Here is an 18534-nt window from a genome sequence, read left to right as displayed (position 1 = left end):
CAACGGGTGCCAGGAGGTCCCATGAGCTGCAAGTTTTCCATCTTTGGTCCTCCCAGGTGGGGGGCCCTGGGAGCCTCTGGGGGACCTGGAATCTGCTCACAGCTCAGTGGGCCCTCAAGTCCTGCCCGGGGAGCCCCTATTGCAGAGGAAGCTGCCATCTGGTGAGGCCCCACTGAGCACCTGCTTCCAACCCAGTCCTCAGGGCACTCGAGGCACCGAGCTTCTTGCCTGGCCCACAGCCCCGTCTGAGCTTTGTGCAGCCCGTAGGGGAAGTTACCGTCTAGAAAGTGAAAGAGTGGGTGAGGGAAGAGGTCCAGGAGGCAAAGGTCTGAAGGTGGGATCTGGGGACAGGAGATGACAGCCAAAGGGAAACCAGGGAAGAGAAAGGAGCAGCTGTTGACCTTGGAGGGTGCGTGTGTGTGTGTGTGTGTGTGTGTGTGTGTGTGTGTGTTTGTGTGTGTGTGTGTATTTTATGTGTGCTGAATGCCAGTCTGGATACAGTGGGACCGTGGAAGTTTCTGAGCCAGGGAAGGAATGCAAGGAAGTCTGGGTTTGAGGCATGTTAATCTGGAGCCCATGGAGAAGGGCCTGGGAAGGGAGAGGTGAGTAAGGAAGTGACCTCTCCAGGGCAGTTAAAAATGTGGACTGGGACCTTCTGTGGTTGGTGCTCCAGGGAGCTCAGCCTGGGGTGGGGGCCTCCGTGCAGAGGTCTGCAGAGAGAAGTGGGCTGCAGGCTTCGAGGTGGACAACCCAGGAGCCCCTGGGCTCCCTCTGCGTGTGTCTGGGAGGTCTGGGCAGCTCCCACGGAGGGATTCCAGTGGCTTCTGGGACTGCAACTGTGAGTTGGGTGGGGTTTGTGTCTCTCTCCCCTTCTCTACTCTGGATTCCAGAGTCTGAGGGCTGAGCCGCAAGCCCTGGGCTCCGGCAAAGCCAGCACATCCCCAGCCCACTGCCAGCTTATGCGTGGCTTTTGTAAGACTTTCAAAAGGCTGCCCGCTCTGGGCAGACGTAGCCCCTTGGTAGATGGTGCCTTTGGGCCAGGTGAGAGGTGCCCTGCATGGGCTGGATTTCAACCCCCAACTCCTCCTTGGCCAGGCCCCAGCACATAAACCACATGACCATTTACAGCGGTCCTGCAGGATTCCTAGCTTTAAGGCCAACTACACAGGTGGTAAGTCAATCTTGAAAACCACGAGCAGCTAGAGATGAGACCTTTCCCCTTTGCTCAGGGGCCCAGAGGTACCAGGGGACCGGCTGAGGGGGAGGCGTGGGGGTGGGGGCACACTTGCTGGGCCCAGGGAGTGAGAGCAGCAGGGGGACGGCCCAGGCACGGACCCTGCGACACCTTGTCTCCTGGGACCCAAGTGGAAACATCCCTGGGAGGAAGGCACACCAGAGGCTAGAATTCATTTTCCAAAAGACTGAGGCCAAAAGGGGTTAAGTGACCTGTTTAAGATGACACAGCTACTAAGGAAATGGTGGATGGTGAGAGACAAAGCCACGGGGCAGTGAAGATGCACGAGGCAGACCTAGGGAGCACCCTGACCCTGACCTTAGGTGCTCGCTTCACCTGGCTGAGTACCCGTCTGCTCATCCATAAAACGCAGGTGGTAGTTAGCGCTCCTCCTTGGATTGAAGCCGGCAGCGCATGTCAAGCACCTACTGACAGTTACAGAAACCCATTTCTCTCTCAGGGAGAGATGCAGACACACCATGGAGCTCCTGAGTAGATGGGGAAGTCCCGGTGTTAGAAAGCTGTCCACGCACCAGGCCCGCAGACCTAAGGAAGAAGACAGAGAGATGCGCCCTCCACCGCTGTAGGAACCCTTCAGGACCAGGGAGAGCGTGGCCTGCTGTGGGCTCACCGTCCCTCCAGGGCCACATCCCCTGCCCAGGGCAGCCCCCACGAGGAACTGCTCAGCGAGGGTCATAGGGCTCTCTCGGCTCATCCAGGGCCGCTCTGCAGGGCCATCTGGAATCATCGGTGACCCCATAGCCCTTCGGCTGCCTGGTCTGCCCCCTCTGCTTCCTTCACTCCCTACAGGCGAGGACATGCCCCACTCACATCTGAGCACGCACACCGTTACCACCAAGCCTGCTTCCCGTTTGCGTTCACTTGCTCGGGCTGCTGCAACACAGCACCACACACTCGGTGGCTTAGGATGGCAGCCGTTCACTCCCTTCCCGCTCCGGAGGCCGGAAGTCTGGAGCCAGTCTCGCTGGACTGAAGTCAAGGTGTTTGCAGGGCTGGTTTCTCCCAGAGGCTCCAGGGGAGAATTCATTTCCTTCTTCTCTAGCTTCTGGAGGCTGCCCGAATTCCCCGGCTGGTGGCCCCGTCCTCTCATCACTCCAACCTCCGCTTCCATTGTCATACTTCCTACTTCCTCCCTTGACCTCTTCCCTCCTCTCATAAGGACCTTTGGGATTACATTTGGGGCCCACTTGATAATCCAGGATAATCCCTCCATCTCAAAAGCCCTCACTTAATCACATCTGCAAAGCCCCGGCTGCCACGTAGGGTGACACTCACAGGTCTGGGGATTAGTACGTGGGTATCTTTGGGGGGCTGCCTGTGACACCAAGGGACCGACGCAGCCTTCTTCCTTTATGGTGGAGGCTCAGTGTGACACTCATCTGCTTCCAAGCGTCCTTTGTGACCCATTCCCGCAAGGGAGTCTGACCCATCAGAGGACGGGGGCAGGGGTCTGCCTGTGACAGGACTGCTTCTGGAGGCAGTGGGTCCCGAGTCTCGAGGGCGTGTGATACCCAGTTACCAGGAAGGGGTAAGCAGGCTAGGAAGCCTTTGAGGTCCAGGAATGCCTGCCCACTCTTTTTGCTAACTCTGTACGTCCCTCATCTTTCTAGGCGTGGCTGCCCGGCCCGCGCAGAACAGCTGTCTCCTCCCTGACGCCTCCGCTGGTGCGCGCCCCTGTCCTAGGCTATGTGCACGGGCCCTTCTCCTTTTCTTATTCCCTCTGATTCCACCCCCATGCGCGCTCCAGCTCCTGCCCTCTGTCAGGAATGCCCTTCCTCCCTCCCCGGAACCCCTGCCTTATGCTCAACCCAGGCATCCCATCTTGGAAGCCTTCCTTGGCAACTGTGGAGGTCGGTCCTCAGGCTCCATGCCCCTCCCTAAGGTGAGCAGGCTGTGAAGGCAGCTCCAAGGAAGAAGCAGCCGGGAAGGAGTGGGGCGTTGGCCCAGAGTCCAGCCCCATCAGGCCCAGCGAGACCTTGCCCTGGGGAGGCTGCCGTGGGCTGCTCTGTGCTTAGTAGCCCCCAGGCCCTGCAGGCAGGAAGGAATCCCTTTCCCCTTGCCTGCTAGTATGCTCAAATCAGCTTGCATTGGTTCGAAAGAACCAAACGTGCATCTCTTCCCACTTGCGCATTCAGTGACATGCTGGGAGCCTGGATCAGCCAGGTGAGAGCATCTACACCATGGACGCTGGAAATGCCGCGAAGCAAGGGCTTCGTTTTCTTTAGTCACCACTGCCTTTGCCCCGTCCTCACCCCGGCAACCTATGGCTCCCAGGTGTAATGAGATCCCAAGTGTGTTTGTGGGTTCCTAGAACAAGCTCTGGTTCTGATCTTCCCTTAAGGGCAGAGTCAACTTGAGGGAGGAAGGTAAAGCAGGCTGTGGGACATCAAGACGAATGCGGGTAGGAGCCAGGGACCAGCGTGCAGCTGGGAAACCAGAGAAGGGAGGGCCTGGGGCTGGAAGTCAAGGCCAAGGGGTGTGTGTGTGTGTGTGTGTGTGTGTCTATGTGTGTGTGTGTGAAAGACTCCATGAGAAACAAAGAGACCACAAAGAAGAAGCAAGGAGGGACGAGAAAGACAGAAAGACACAGAGAGAGAAAGCAAATACAGACAGACATCACAGAGGAAGGGAAGAGGACAGGGTAGGAAGGCAAACGGAGACAGAGGCGGAAACGGAGAGGATGAAAGACAGAAATGGAGTGAGCCAAGGGCAGAAACTGAAGGATCCAGTGACAGAGCTGAGAACTGGGGAGTGAGGGCCCAGGAGGTGCCTGCTCCTGGTGCACGGGGCCACCTGCTCGGGAGAGAGGCCGGGTCCCCGCGCCCCAGACCGGCCATCGCGGTGGGTACCTCCTCAGGTGTCAATCAGCTCCTTGATTCAAAGACGCAAATATTTGATTGCTTCTTCAATTTAGGCACTAAATCCCTCAGTAATTCAATAATGCATTGCCCAATTACTCACAGAACGAGAGATTTTTAAATTAGGTAAAAGGTATTTAGGCAATTAAATTGCTAAGTGATTTGACTGTTTCTGAAAGAAATTCCCTCATAAACACACCCTTGAGTTTTTTCTGCTCCCTTGTTAAATCTACCTGTGGAAAGGACGTGCCGATTTCGGGGTTTGCTCAGTGGCTCTCCCCCACTGAAGCCAGCACATCCTTGAGGTTAGGGTCCCAGATTCATGCCCTTCCCCTTGCCAGGTGGTGTCAGCTGGTGCTAGCTCAAAAAACCAAATTTGCACATCTCTTCCCAATTCTGCGCATCATGCTGGGAGCTTGTAATTGGTCATGGGGGTAGTGTTTATGCCAAGGAAGCTGGCAACTGCCGCAGACCAGGCCTTCTTTTTCTTCCTCACCTGCCCCCATCCCCAGCCATCTAAGGCTTCCAGGTGTACTGAACTCTGAGCACGCCTGTGGATTTCCAGCATTTGTTCCAGGTCCTGGCTGTGAGCCTCCTTCAGCGGCAGCGCAGAATCCATTGTGGACACATGGTGTCCACCTGGACGTGCCGGCGCCTGTCCCCAGGGTCCTTGTGCCTCCCCTCAAGGCAGCGCGGTCTGGAGGGAAGAAGACTCCGACAAAGAAACCCAGGCCCAGCAAGGAAAGCAGCCAGCAATGTGCCACCTGCCGGGTGGCGGGGGTGGGGGTGCGCAAGCAGGTCTCCTGGGCTGCAGCCTCGGCCGCTCAGGCTCAGGGTCCCCGAAAGGCCACTGGGCTGCTTCTGCACTGAAAGCTTGCACTCTTATTTATGACTGTCCACGCCTCTCTGAGCAGCTAAGCCCTGGGGCCTGGTGGCCCTTTGCGCTGCCTGCCTTGAAGGATCTGGGTAGGCAGATTTGAGAGCGCAACCTACGTGGGGAGAAGCGTGGAGAGAAATGTCAAAAGAGCATCTCAAGTGTTGCACTGGTGTGTAAGACCCTCTTCCAGGTCTTTCCACCCAAACTGTCAGTAAACTCCACCTTGCTCCTTAAGTGAGTGAAATGGGGGTGGGGGGCCGTTTAAAGATAAGGATGAGGGTCCAGCCCAACTGGTTACGTGAGGAGGGCGGACAAAGTGGGAGGAGAAGGGGGACAGGCTGGCACAGAACCACAGGCGTGTGAGGAGAAGGCAGGAACTCACCTCTCTGTTCCTCTGGGAAGCAGGCTGTTTGGGAGAACCAAGCCCAATGCACACCCAGAGCATGTGCCTCGGCTTCTCTTTGCGAGGAAGGAGAGGGACGTCCTGGCCCAGGAGGAGGGCCAGCTCAGGCCACTTACTCAAGGGCACAGGCCTAAGCCCAGCCCGTCCAGGAGGTGGCTGCAGTGCCGAGACACGGCTCTGTGAATCTGAGCTGTGCCAAATGCTGGTCTATGGACCCCATCACCCCCAAGCTGGAATGGCTCGTGTATACGGAGAAGGCATTCTGAAAGGCCTGGAAGATTCTCCTTTGCAAGCCCTGTTCTCTGTCCCACCAGCCCTGATATAGTCAGGACTCCCCTTCATAAAGAGATGCTGACCAGATATCGTTCCAGGCAGAGCTGGCCACAAGGACCTGACTCACGCGCGAGGAGCCAGGCCAGGCAGTTGGGCACCTCATTCTCTCTCACTCTCTCTCTCTCCTCCCAGCCAGTCTGGGTCCTCACTCCCTATTAGCTAACTAGCCCACAGCAAACAGCTAAATATAGTCCCTTATTCCTTGAATCCCAGAAACCATCACTGTCATCAACATTCATTACTCAGCCATTCCAACCAGGAGCCAGCTGCTGCTCCTGGAACTTCACTGGCTGCTCTCAAACCAATTTTTGAAGGGGTCGGGGAGCTCTGTATGTAAGAAAAACACAAGTTTGAGAGAGCAGCCTTTAGAAGGTGTGAAATCAGCATGGACTTTGGACTCAGAGAGATGAGGGTTCAAATCTTATCTTCACCACTTCCAAGCTGTTTGACCTCAGGCAAGTTACTTAACCTCCCTGAGCCACCTCATCTTCATTTTATAATGGGACTAATATTGCCTGGCTTGCATGACTGTTGGCATGGTCAACCAAGATCACAAGTGCAAAGCTTCTAAGCCAAGAGCCAAGACCTGGCACAGACAGAGACCTGGGTAACAGTTCATCACCCTCCCTCCACGCAGTCATTCTTGGCCTGTCCCAAAGGAGGACAGAAACTAGAATTATAATGCCTGCCCAGAAAAAGTGCTACTGAGGTCTGTAAAATCTGGCTTGTTATAGACAGAGTATCTGTCCTTATGCCCACACACACACACACACACACACACAAAGACTCACGGGGCGGCATGTGCACACCTGCTGGCTCAGGGTGCAGCGCACAGAGGACGGGCTGACTGAGTAAGAGGACCAGGAGAGGAACACGCAGAATCCCCCACCCCTCTGCCTCTCTGCTCTCTGGTCCTGGGCGCTGGGTTGTGAAGAGGCTTTGGCGCCCTCTGCTGACGGTGGCACTGCCTGCAGCCCACATCCGATCTAGCTAGAGCCTGAGCAGCCAGCCCGGTACGGAGGGGAACTCTCCTCCCTCCAGTGCTGGAAGAGGGAAAACCAGAAGGGAGGAGAGAAGGAAGATGGGGGACAGAGGGAGAAGCGAAGAGTGGAGCCTGGGCCCCTTCTACTCTCAAAGCCGCCAGAATGGAGGGTCAGCTATGCAGCGCCTCCACCAACCGCAGTAGCTGCTCACAGCAGTCACCCCTTCAGATGTGCATCACGACCTCCCGCGGACTTCACAGTGACACAGCCAGGCCCCAGGGGTTTCTCAGGCCCTGGCTATGATGCCTGAAAGTCCACACGACAGGCTTTACCCCAGACCAGGAAGACTCTTCCACTTTCTCTGGAAACACCAAAGCCCAGATCTTCTCTCTTAGAGGCAGGAGAGCTGGATGGTAAAAAAAAAAAAAAAAAAAAAAAAAAAGGGAACGTGGACTGGGAGCCAGAAAGACCTGGACAGAGGGCCAGTACCAGCCCTCACTAGCTGTGTGACCTTGGGTTCCTAACCTCTCCACATCCTCATCCTTAGAATGGATGGAAACAATACAGCTGCTGCGAGGATTCAATGAAAATTCACATAGAGCACAGCCCGGGGCCTGGCACATAGTAAGTGCACGACACATACCAGCTACTGTGATCTCTGTGCTCATTTCCCTTGCCGTGGGCTTCCCGAGCGGTGAGGGGCACAGTGTCATCAGAACCTCCGCAGCCAGCGTGGCAACCCGGTGGGTGGGGACGGTGGGTGGCCACAGTGTCAGACAGTCAGATTCCTGCCAGGAACACCAGCTGCTGCTACCTGACAGCACCCATCCTCTTCTTCCTGGGCTGCGCCTTCCCTGCTCCTCTGCAGAGCTGCCCTCCCCGGCCGGGCTGACCGTCCAGGCCCGACCTGGCCAGGGAGGCCCCTCCTCTGGTATTTTCAGACTTGAAGCCCCTGAGAGTCAGTGCCCTCTCGTGGCAGAACCTCCACATTACAACACTTGGAAGCTGTCAGTGGCCATATTTTCTGTCTTCTGGACAAAACCAGTGTACAGGGAGAGGAAAGAACAGGGCTGACCTGCAGCAGGAAGTAAAAACGAGGGCTGGGAGAGGCTGCTTCCAGGTGTCACTCGTGCACCTGCGTCTCCACCCCTCCTCTGGCTTAGCCATTGAACTCTCACTTGGACTCAGATGTGCTGGAATCCCTCCAATGAGTCCCCACTTCCGCTTAAGCCAGCACGAGTTGGGCTTCTGTCACTTGCAAGCAAAAAGCCAGGGACGTGCTCCTCGACCCGCTTGGTCCCCTGCTGAAGGTGCCCCTCTCCATCTTCACTCACAGACGCTCCCATCCCATACTTTCATACATTCCCTACCCCTGAAAGTTTCCAAAGCTGCTTTTTCCCCTTTTGCTTTTAAGAAAGAGCTTTTCAAGTATAACATGTTTATTATTACAGAGTCTCAATTTGTTGGAGTATGAACATGAAATTGTTTCCTAACAGCTAGCCGCCCTCCCAGCTCCGTCCTGCCGAAGCCCCCTCTCCCGTGGGTGCAGGGCTCCTAGTGACAGCCGGGCTGCACCACCCAGCTCCCTGACCACTTCCATCCATTAGAACAGCCTAGTTTCAGCAATCAAGACTCGTTCCTGCTCCCCTCCTCCAGTCACCCCCACCCCTGCTCTGGCAGAGCTGCGACCCTGCTATGTGGCCCTGAGGGAGGGGAACCTGGCTCTGGATCTGTCTTCCCCTCTGGGGGGTCTTGGGAACTGGGGGGCCAGGAGAGGGGTGTGGAGGCAAATCCCACCTGCCTGTTGTCTCCTGACTGGACTGCCACAGCCTCTCTGGCTACTCCGACCCACCCTCTGCTTAAAAGTTGACTCCCTGACCCCCACCCCGCCCACCCCAGGGCCTGTGCATTCCTTGAAGCCTTAGAGCGAGGCCCTCCTGGGCGAGGCACCAGCTTGTCAGCTTGAGCCCAGCCACCTCCCACAGTGCTCTCTCCCCCGACCCCGCCATCTGGCTCTTATTTCCCCTTCCCCTACTCAGGCAGCCCAGAGCTGTGCCACAGAGTCCACAGGGCAAGAAGGCCCCACCTGGGGGTGCCATGCTCCTCTTGCCTTGCAAGAGGTTCCCTGTGTCTTTAGGGAGCAAAAGCACCCTCCTCCTCCCCTCAGGAGGGGAGAGAGTCGCCTCGGCCACATGCACTGCACTCCCCATACGGCAAAGGACTCCCCACCCCGGCTCCCCTTCCAGTCCCTGTGGGCAGCTGTGGTGCTGATCAGGAAGAGCCAGTCCAGCCCCCCCGCAAGCCCTCCCAGAAGGGAGATGCTGTGAGATCCTGGTCACTCACTGGCAACTCTGAATGTAGGGACACAGGGGCCCCGGTGTCCTCTGTACTCAGTCTGGGGTCTTAGCTGCGTCCAGAACAGGAGGACAAGTCCCACACAGCACCCTGTTATGCTGGTGCAGGGCTCGCCTCCCCCCAAGAGCCCAGCTGAACTGATCAAAAGAATATAAAAGGAAGGGAAGCCCAAGTAAATAAATATATATGTGAATTGCTTTCACTTAAAAAAAAAAAAAAAAGAAGAGAAAGCCTGAGTTGGCCTGGAAGCCAGGGGAGGCAGGTTCCTGTGCCAGGATGCTGGGGACCTGCGGAAAAGATGCAGGACTCAGACGCAAGGGAGACCCCAAGGACGGGTTCACAACTCCAGTTTCTGAGAAAGCAAAAGTTCCCTCATGAGAGATAAGTAGATGAGATCCTGGCAGCATTTGCCAACTGCCTCTGAACTTGGAGGGCAGGGGCGGGAAGTGGGCTTGCAAAGAGCACATCACCTGGCAGCTCTTTCACTGCAGTGGGTCAACAGCGTTCGGAAGGAGCTGACAGGGAGGCCTTGGGGTGCGTGTTGTTGCCAGGCCGAGCAGGTAATTGGGGGGATCTCCTCCCTGAATCAGTTCCGCCCTGATACCACGGGGTGGGCGACAGTCCTGTCACGGCTACATCAAGTACCTAGAGGAGCTGCCCAGCACACAGCTGGCCCTGGTGCAGAGGCAAGGGTCCCCACAGGGCCTGCCCCCACCGACTCCCACTCCTTCCCCTCAGCTAGATCCCTGAGCTGGTTACAGCCCTTGGAAGGCTCTGCTTGAATGGAGAAAGAACAGGGCACGCGCGCACACACACACCCTACAGCCAGCAAGACCCACAGGTCAACTCTGGAGCTGAGTGGGGCACGTATGTCACAGGCACTTTGTGTTCACAGCCAACTGTGACATGAGTTTGCATTAACCAGTCCTTCAGCCTAAAATATGACAGGACAGTTGGAAAAACATCCAGGTAGTTGGTGAGCTAAAGAGAATCCATTTCTTCCCCTCTTGTTTGGGGGGAAATAATAAGATTTCACAAAACACTCAATTTTTTAAGGAGGAGCAAAAAGCAAACTTCCCCCCCATGCACACAAATATGCCTGCAAACACACAGAGGCTTTCAAAAGATTCTGTATCAGGAAGGAGAGAAACCGAGGCCCTAAAAGGGCAGAGGAAAACAATTCCTTTGAAACGTATTTATCACAGACACATAAATGACTTTCAGACACATCTGCTTTGTACTCAGCTCATTTAATTGAAATGCGAACTCTAAGAAAGGGGAGTCGGAAAAACAAGACGGAAAGAATGAAATGAGAAGCTTGTTGGCGGAGAGGCAGGTAGAAATCAAAAGCAAACCATATAGGAGGAGGGACGGAAGGCTGTAACGACACTAAAGAGGCAGCAGGGGTGTTTAAAATTGCATCACAACGGTAAAGAATGGAATTGAAACTACAGAAAAGGAAATCTGTAAATGTGGAGACAGACACGAGAAGTCCTCTGAGAAGGCGGAGGAAAAGCCCCAGGGGATAAAAGCAAAGGGAGAGACCATACTGGACATCGAGGCCCAAAGAAGAAACCAAACAAATGGAACAAAAGCAAGAATTAAAAAAATAAAGAGAGAGGGTGGTAGCCCCGAGCTGATGGGAAGCCTGAGCCTGTACATTTAAAAGGTTCCTTTTTATCCAAGTCAAATTAATAATGAAAAAACTTAGAAATGCCATGCAGGGTTTTGGCCATCGTAAGGATGAAGAAGTAACCCGTAAGCGCCCATGCAGAGGGGGAAATGGGGAAACACCTACAACATTTCTGAAAAATGTATGTTTGGAAGGGCAATTCCATGGAACGTTGGGAAGTACGTATGCTGGAGAAGAAAGCTTCTGTCGTAAAACCAACCTACGAAATGCAGAGTGAAGTCAAACGAGACAAGATCCTAGACTGAGGCTTTCTCAGGGCTTTTCAATTCTCCGTGCATCTTGTGAGATCAGCGATACACGCAAGCACGGGCTTCCGAGTTTACTTAAGGACGAGACCCTCCTCCACGGGCTGCGTGGTGAGACGCGCTCTGCGGGCGCACTTTGGGAACTGCTCTTCTGCAGACTTGAGAGCTCACAGTTGTGACCTGAAATCCCAGCAGCCTGCAAGGTGCACTCATGCAGGAAGACAACAGAAAGAGGCTTCCTGCACACCCCACTCAGGATACATGCCACGTGTGGGTCTACCTTCCGTGGGAGGAAGATGCTCAGGGATGCACTCTTAGCAAGCAGCAGCCAATCAAAACAAGCAAAATCACAGCAAACAAACAATCAGTAGGGATGAGCTGTTGTATAAAGACATGGAAGTGAATATTTAAAACCTGTTAGACACACAATTATGCATGTATCCGCCTGAGTCCCATCACGAGATAGAAACCACAGCAGAAACCACATCCTTCCCCACCCCCCCGTCCCAGGCCCCAGGGGGCTGACCTCCACAAACTGCATTCATCCCTGGGGCTCCTGACCCTCCAGCTTCTGGCTGGGCTCTGATCACAGGAGGTGGGGCAGGAGACTGGAGGGTGGGAGGTGGTAAGGGTTGCTGTATTCCTCCTGCTCTCTCCCTGTTTTAGTGCCCTCCTGGGCGGCAGCAGTGTCCCCAACCTTGGCTCTTGCCTGGACCTGTTCTCCAAGGTGCCAGCTCTCCCTGGGTTCCTCCCTCGTCCCGGCAGCCCTGGGGATGGGGACACCTCCCCATTAACGCTAGTCCCTAGGGGCCTCGCCATCCCTTGTTTGTTCCCTTCACCTTGTCCACACTTCTGTACGGAGTCCCTTCATTAAAGTCTCTTTATTTAAACCATCTTGGGGAAAAGTTTCTTGCCAGGACCCTGATTCACGCACTTCTCAACTCTTTTTGTAAAGCCGTAACAACCCTAATACTAAAACCTGACAAGTGGCACACAGGAAAACAGAATGAATGGATGAGTCATACACTAGCCTCCTTTATATAGATGTAAGGACCTAATAAAAATTTAACCAGACTGAAGTCCAACAACTTATTAAAAGAATGCATCCAGTGCTTTCGCTGGAACCATCTCTGTCACAGAAACCTTTGCTGAAAGCATGTTTTTTGCCACAAACATTTTGCTGTATAACTAACTGACCATAAGTCAATTTTGCTGAGAAAGATAAAATAACTGATTGACAGTTTTTGGTCTGACAGTTTAGTTTCCGCTGGCTGAAATGTGTTAGCACTTCTTCCGGTTAGCAACCTTGTAGATGGCTTCACAGAACTGACAGATGACAACGATGTGTCTCAAGAGTTGGTTTCTTATTCTGAAACACACTCCACTGGAAGAGAAGGAGGCCTCAAGGGCCTTGAGTTGAGCCCACTTTTCCCACAGAATCTGGAACGACTATCAGTGGACCTGTGACATCGTGCCAAGAACAAAGGACAGTATAGAAGCTTTCACAGCTCAACACAGAGCTCAGGTACAACTGCGCATCCTAGGATTTGGAAACGGATACCTCTCCTAATGAAGGAAGACATTTTAGCAAGAAAGAAAAAGTGCGATGCCGATGGAGGAGACGAATCAACAAGCAAAAGTACAAAATACTGTGAATGACAGACTTGGAAGACAAGCACACGGGTACAGCCCACAAAATAAAAGTCAGTGATGTGAGGGGATCGCCACGAACCTGCACACACTTTAGGTGTATTCAAGTATCCTGTATTTTGTAACAAAGTCTTTTTAATTTTGTTATTCATTTTTCATGTTTCATGTTTCTATCCTGTTTAATGCCCCTCTTTTATTTTTCATTATTTTATCTTTTATGGTGAAATTGCCTTACAGCCAATTAGCTATGTGATGTAAACATTTGTGGCAAAGATGCTTATAGTGAAAGTTCCTAGAACCATTAAAAGAAGTCACTGTGAGCAAACATTCCTAGAATGCATGGACGATGCTATGTCAAAACTGCAGGAAACTGACTGACCACAGCAAAAGGTCAATGGAGAAGATCATTTTACACACTGAAAAGATGTTTGGTAAATTTCAACATCCATTGTTGATTTTCTTTTAAAAAGCTCCAGTGAACTAGAGATTGAAGTATACTTATTTCACATGATAAAAATATTAGCTTTCAAACCCACAGTTAACAATAAAATAGTGAAATGCAAGAAGCATTTTCATTAAATGTGGGAACAAGACAAAAGTTTCTACTGTCTTGTTATCCAACATTATTCTAAAGATTCTAGTTAATGCAATTAGAAAAACATAACAAGAGGAGAACAAATTATAAGTATTTGCAAATGTGATTGTCTTCTTAGAAACACTAGGGGGAAAAAACCACAAAATTACCCGAAGGGTTTAATAAAGTGGCCAGCTATAAAATAACTACAAAAAAGTTAGTATCTTCTCTACTTCCTGATAACTTGTTAGAAAATACTATGCAAAAATAAATAAAGATGCTGCATTAGTTATCCATTGCTGCAGAACAAATTACCCCCAAAGCTTAGTGGCTTAAAATAGCAACATTTACTATCTCACAGTTGCTGTGGGTCAGGAATCTGGGTGTGGCTTAGCTGAGTTCCTTGTCTCAGGATCTCTCACAAAGCTAACACTTAAGTAGTTAGCCAAGGTTGAGGTCTCATCTGAAGGTTCAAACAGGTAAGCTCACTCACATGGTTGTTGGACTGAGGGCCTTAGCTCCTTGCCACACGGGCTTCCCATAAGGCAGCTCACAACTTGGCAGCTGCTTTCGTTAGAGCAGGCAAGTGACAGAAAGAGAGTTCCAGCAAGACAGAAGTCACAGTCTCCCACAACCTAGTCTCTGAAGTAACACCCCATCACTTTTTGCCACATTCTGTTCATCAGAAGTGAGTCACTAGGTCCCGCCCACACACAAAGGACAGAGACTCTACAAGGGCATGACTAGCAAGGACCACTGAGAAACATTTCAGACATTGATGCCATTGTCATGTTTCATGAAAAGAAGCATCAAACACATACTCACCTATCAAACTTCACTGAAGAACAACAGTTAAAAAAACCTTAATAATAGAAAGATACACCATATTCCTGAATGGAAAGACTCCATGTTGCAAAGAAGTTAATTATCACTACATTAATCTAACAATTTAATCCAATTCCAATTCCCAGAGGGATATTTTGTTTTGTTTCTGTTTAACTTGGCCAAAAAAAAAAAAAATCTAGAGTTCATCCAAATGACAAGAAGAAAGAAGAATTTTTAAACAAATAAATAGGACTTGTACTCTTAGTTAATGACCCTTATTTAAAAGTCACAATTATTAACACAGGGCAATATCAGTGTAAAAATGACCTGATAAGACAATGGAACAGAATTGAAAGCCCAGTCAAATAGAAAAACATGAAGTATACGATAAAAGGGCCTTTCAGATCACTAACAATTCATTTATGGATTCATTTATGATTCATGTTGGGAGAGTGGCTTGTTTTAAAGTTATATTCTTACCCCTCAACACTTATGAAGATAAAATAAAGAGTTAAATAAAAATATGAATGAAATTATAAAATCTTGGCAGGAAATTTAATTGAAAACATATATTCTTGGTGAAGGCAAAGGTCGTACAACAATGGAGTCTGAGATCATAAAGGAAAAGTCAATATATGACAGCTTAAAATGAAGCACTTAGGTACATCAGGGAAGTATTAAAATATTGATGCAAATGACAACTTTAAAGATCACTGGCACTAAATGTAACAGGACATGTGAAAAGATGCTAAATATAGTGCACCCTGCAAATCAATACTAAGCAGACGAATGTTGCAACAGAAAATAGTCCAAGAATTTCACCATTCATTCATTTATTCAACAAATATTTGAGTGACTCAAAGATCATGCAGACTTAGCACAATGATTCACCTCTACTCGGGACTAGTCACTATGTTCTTGCCTGTTTATTTGTGTCACCCCCACTAGACCGCAAGTTCTTTGGGGACCCCACAGCCAGCACAGGGCCTGCATTCAGCAGGCACCCAGGGAATATGCTGGCTGAATGAGTGGACAAACGAAGGAATAATTGGGAGACACAGATAAGATGGAGTGAGTAAGAGGGATGTGCAAGATCAGAAACAGAGAGTGGAGACTGCAAGCCACAGAAATGGAGGGAGACAGAGAAAATGAATGAATGAATGAATGAGACAATGAGGGTATTGAAAACACAAAAATATAGAGAGACCCAAATGACAGTTAAAGATAACAGAGGCAGAACAACAAAAGCAGAGAGACAGAGAGAGAAAAGAGCCTCCCCTCAGCTCCGCCAGGCTGCTATTAGAACCTCAGGGTTCCTGCCTCAGTCTCCCTGCCAGCTGTCCTGGGTTTGCGGGGCTGCAGCCCAAAGGACTGGCATCCTGCTTGGCTTTGACCAGCTCTCTCCTCTGGGCAGGGACTCTGTTACCTCCTTCTCCCTGCCACATGCTGGCTGAGAGCCTCCCACAACCTTGATGTAAGGGGCTCTCCCACCCAGCAAGCCCCAGCCAACAACTTCAACAAAATCCCTCCACCGAGGAAGGTCCCTGGGATGCGATCCCCTCTCCTCATTCCTGTAGTAACGATCCTCCCTGCCTCTGCCAGCTCCGGACCCTGGGAAGGCGGGGGCTGGGGGGCGGTACGGGGAACAGGGAATGTTACCATTCAGCAGGCCGCAGAGCCACGCCTGCCTGGCCTCTCCGGAGGGGGGGACTGTCAGGAAGGGGAGAAACTGGCTGGGCTGGTGGCCGAGGGGATCCAAGAGGCTTCCTGCCTCACAGAGCTTTGCCTTAAAGCCCAGACTGTTATATCAGCGCTGGTATTTCCAGTTCCCCAGGGAGGCACAGGGGAGGGGCCCCAGAGAGCTGGGAGGGTGACCAGAGCCACCAAATTCCCTTGGGCCCCAGAGAAGGGTGGGTTCCTTCCCTCTCTCCACTCGATTTGTCCCTCAAAAAGGCTCTGACCTCACCTCCCCCACTTCCGGGCTTCTCCAGAGTTCCAGCCCTGAAGAGAGGCACTTCCAAACCAAAGGGCCCCAGCCCCCTCCGTGGGCCCCTCCACGGCTGCCTTGGCTCTAGGGACTGAAGCCCCCCTGTCTCCCCCACCATTGCGCCAGATGTGACTGCGGGGGAGGGGTGGGCGCAGGGCCCAGCTGGCAGTGGTCACTCGGTGGTCCTCTCCCTGCAGAGTCAGCACATTCTGTGCCAGCTCGCCAGGCCTCCTCACTCAGCACTTCCTCCAGCCCACTTTCCAGAGGCAGCAGCTGGGCCCGCACAGTCCAGCACTGGCCAGGCTGGGGCTTCCATCCCCTGTTCAGCATAACTCCCATCAATGGCCTGTCCTGCGCTGCCCACCCAGGTGCAGGGGCCTTGGCTTAACAGCCAGTGATCATGGTTGGTGGGGGAGACCCAGCCCTGCCCCATGTGGGGGACAGAGGGCAGGGGCACCCAGAGCCTGCCTCATCCTTTCCCCCCAACCCACAGTGGGCCTCCTGGTCCTTTCCTCTGCAATGTGGTAAGGCATCCCTCTGCTTCTGTCCTTTCTCTGCTCCCCAAGCCCGCTGCTAGTCAAGTCTGATGTCTCCTCACTCCCCCGTGGATTTTCCAGAGCCTGGAGTTCTATCAGGGGTCACAGGACACCGGCTGCCTCTTGGGAAGCCCAGAGACAGAGCAGTCCATCCCAGAGTTGAGTACACAGCAGGTTCTTAATAAAGTCACACACTACTTACAAGCTCTTTCAGCCCTATGCCCGTGGCCTTCCAAGAATCTTTCCAAGGTTCCTAGTGCCAGGGACTGGCAACAAGCCTCAACCACATGGCTAGGTCTTAAAACTGTGGGTGTGAACCCAGCCCATAGGGACAGGGCCTAGAGAGGAGCTGCCTGCCACCCCCTCACCTCTAGACAACTCATGCCCAGCCTAGCCCAGTGACTCGAAGCCCTCAGTTGACCTCAGCTCTGCACCCTTTGCAGCCTGCCCAGGTCTCCCTCGGGCCCCCCCCTACAGGTTCCAGCCAAAGGATGCCAGGAGACCTCCAGCGTGGAGAGGAGGAACCAGGCAGGCTCCTTTGGGCTCACAGAGCTGAGGGGGCCTTGTCAGCAACTTCAGGAGACACAAACTGGAAGGGAGAAGAAGGCAGAGGGAGGGAGTGGAGAGGAGGGAACCCCCGGGGTTTGCCCTGGGCTAGGTGCAAGGAAGGATAGAAATATAAAAGAAACAGAGAAAACTGGGGGGAACACCCTTGGAGATGAACCCCTCCCTTCTTTCACCAGAAGAAAGGAAAAATAGTGGCCACATGCCTGGCACTGTGCTGGGTACTTTCCATAATCCTCTTATTTCATCCTCCCAAACATACCACGAGAAAGGTATTACTACCCCTAAGTTATAGATGGAGACTCTGAAGCTCTAAGAGCTTACCAGGCTTCCCTGGGGAGCAGCTGGGGGCCAGGCCAGGACCCTGACTCGGTCATCCTGGGGACCCCAGGTCTCCAGCCTCAGCAGAGAAGGCTGGCAGGGCCAGGCCTGGCCCAGGGAGTCCGTGCAGAGGCCCAAGCTATGTTCAGAACAGAGTTTATTCAAACAGAGCCTAACAGGAAACTTGGCTCCTCTGACTCACACTGATTCGACCTTATTAAGAAAAAAGAAAGAGGAGCAGGAGCCAGCACTGGGTAGGGTTTCACACCAAGAGCTGGCTCCCAGGCAGAGGCCAGTTGAGCATGATGGCCTGTGCCCTGATCTCCCTGCAGCTCCAAAGCCCTGAGGTAGCCCCTGCCCCCTGCCTGGCTGGAGAGGAGTGGTCCTGCTTCCTCCATTCTGCCAGTGCGGCTCCCCTACCTCACAGCCATGCTGTGTTCTCCCTCTGTTCCTCCTCTTCCCTCCCCCTCCCCGCCTGGGGGTGCCCCGAGGAGGCCTGTTTCCACTTCTCCTCCTCCTCTCCTGGCGCTGCTGCCCATCTGGTTGGCGGGAGGGCCCTACAGGACCCCAGGGATTCCAAGCAGCTGAGGCCTGCACTGCAGGGGGCAAGCCAGAGGGACGGAAGGTTTAACCCTCCTGGTGCCAGCCCTCAGTAAGCCTCGTTCAGCACCTGGCTCCCTGTCCTGAGCCAAACCAGTTGCTTCTTGCCAGGGGTCTGAGATCAGGCCCCACCCCAGGGAGCTGAGGGACCAGTGTTGAAAGGCTGCTGGCTGGATTATGGGGGTAGACAGATGCCCTGAGTCACCTGAACTAAGCCTCACCCTGAAGCAGAGTGTGATGGGCAACAAATGCTGGCTGGCAAGGATGGGGGGCGGGGTCCAGGGTCTCTGAAGAATTCCCACTCTGGCTCTCTCCTCCCAACCTGGGCTTCAGGTGTTTCCAAAGTAGAAGGGGAATCTGGAGAGACCACATTAGGGGCAGGTTCTTCCTCCTTGGTGTACAAGCACAAGAGGGGAATTTCTGTCCTCCAGTTCCCATGGCCAAGGGAGAAAGCAGCCCAAGGGAGGCATTCAGA

At 52.8% G+C, this 18534-nt stretch overlaps 1 long non-coding RNA gene across 1 annotated transcript in view; it reads right to left on the bottom strand.

The window, feature by feature from the left end:
- Positions 1-18534, bottom strand: part of LOC140689772 (uncharacterized) — a 96170-nt gene that overhangs the window by 75164 nt on the left and 2472 nt on the right. The window lies entirely within an intron of this gene.

Source organism: Vicugna pacos, chromosome 27 (assembly GCF_048564905.1).
Source record: "Vicugna pacos chromosome 27, VicPac4, whole genome shotgun sequence".
Lineage (NCBI taxonomy): Eukaryota > Metazoa > Chordata > Mammalia > Artiodactyla > Camelidae > Vicugna > Vicugna pacos.
The sequence above is the reverse complement of the archived record's forward strand: the minus strand, read 5'-3'. Positions and strand labels throughout refer to the sequence as shown.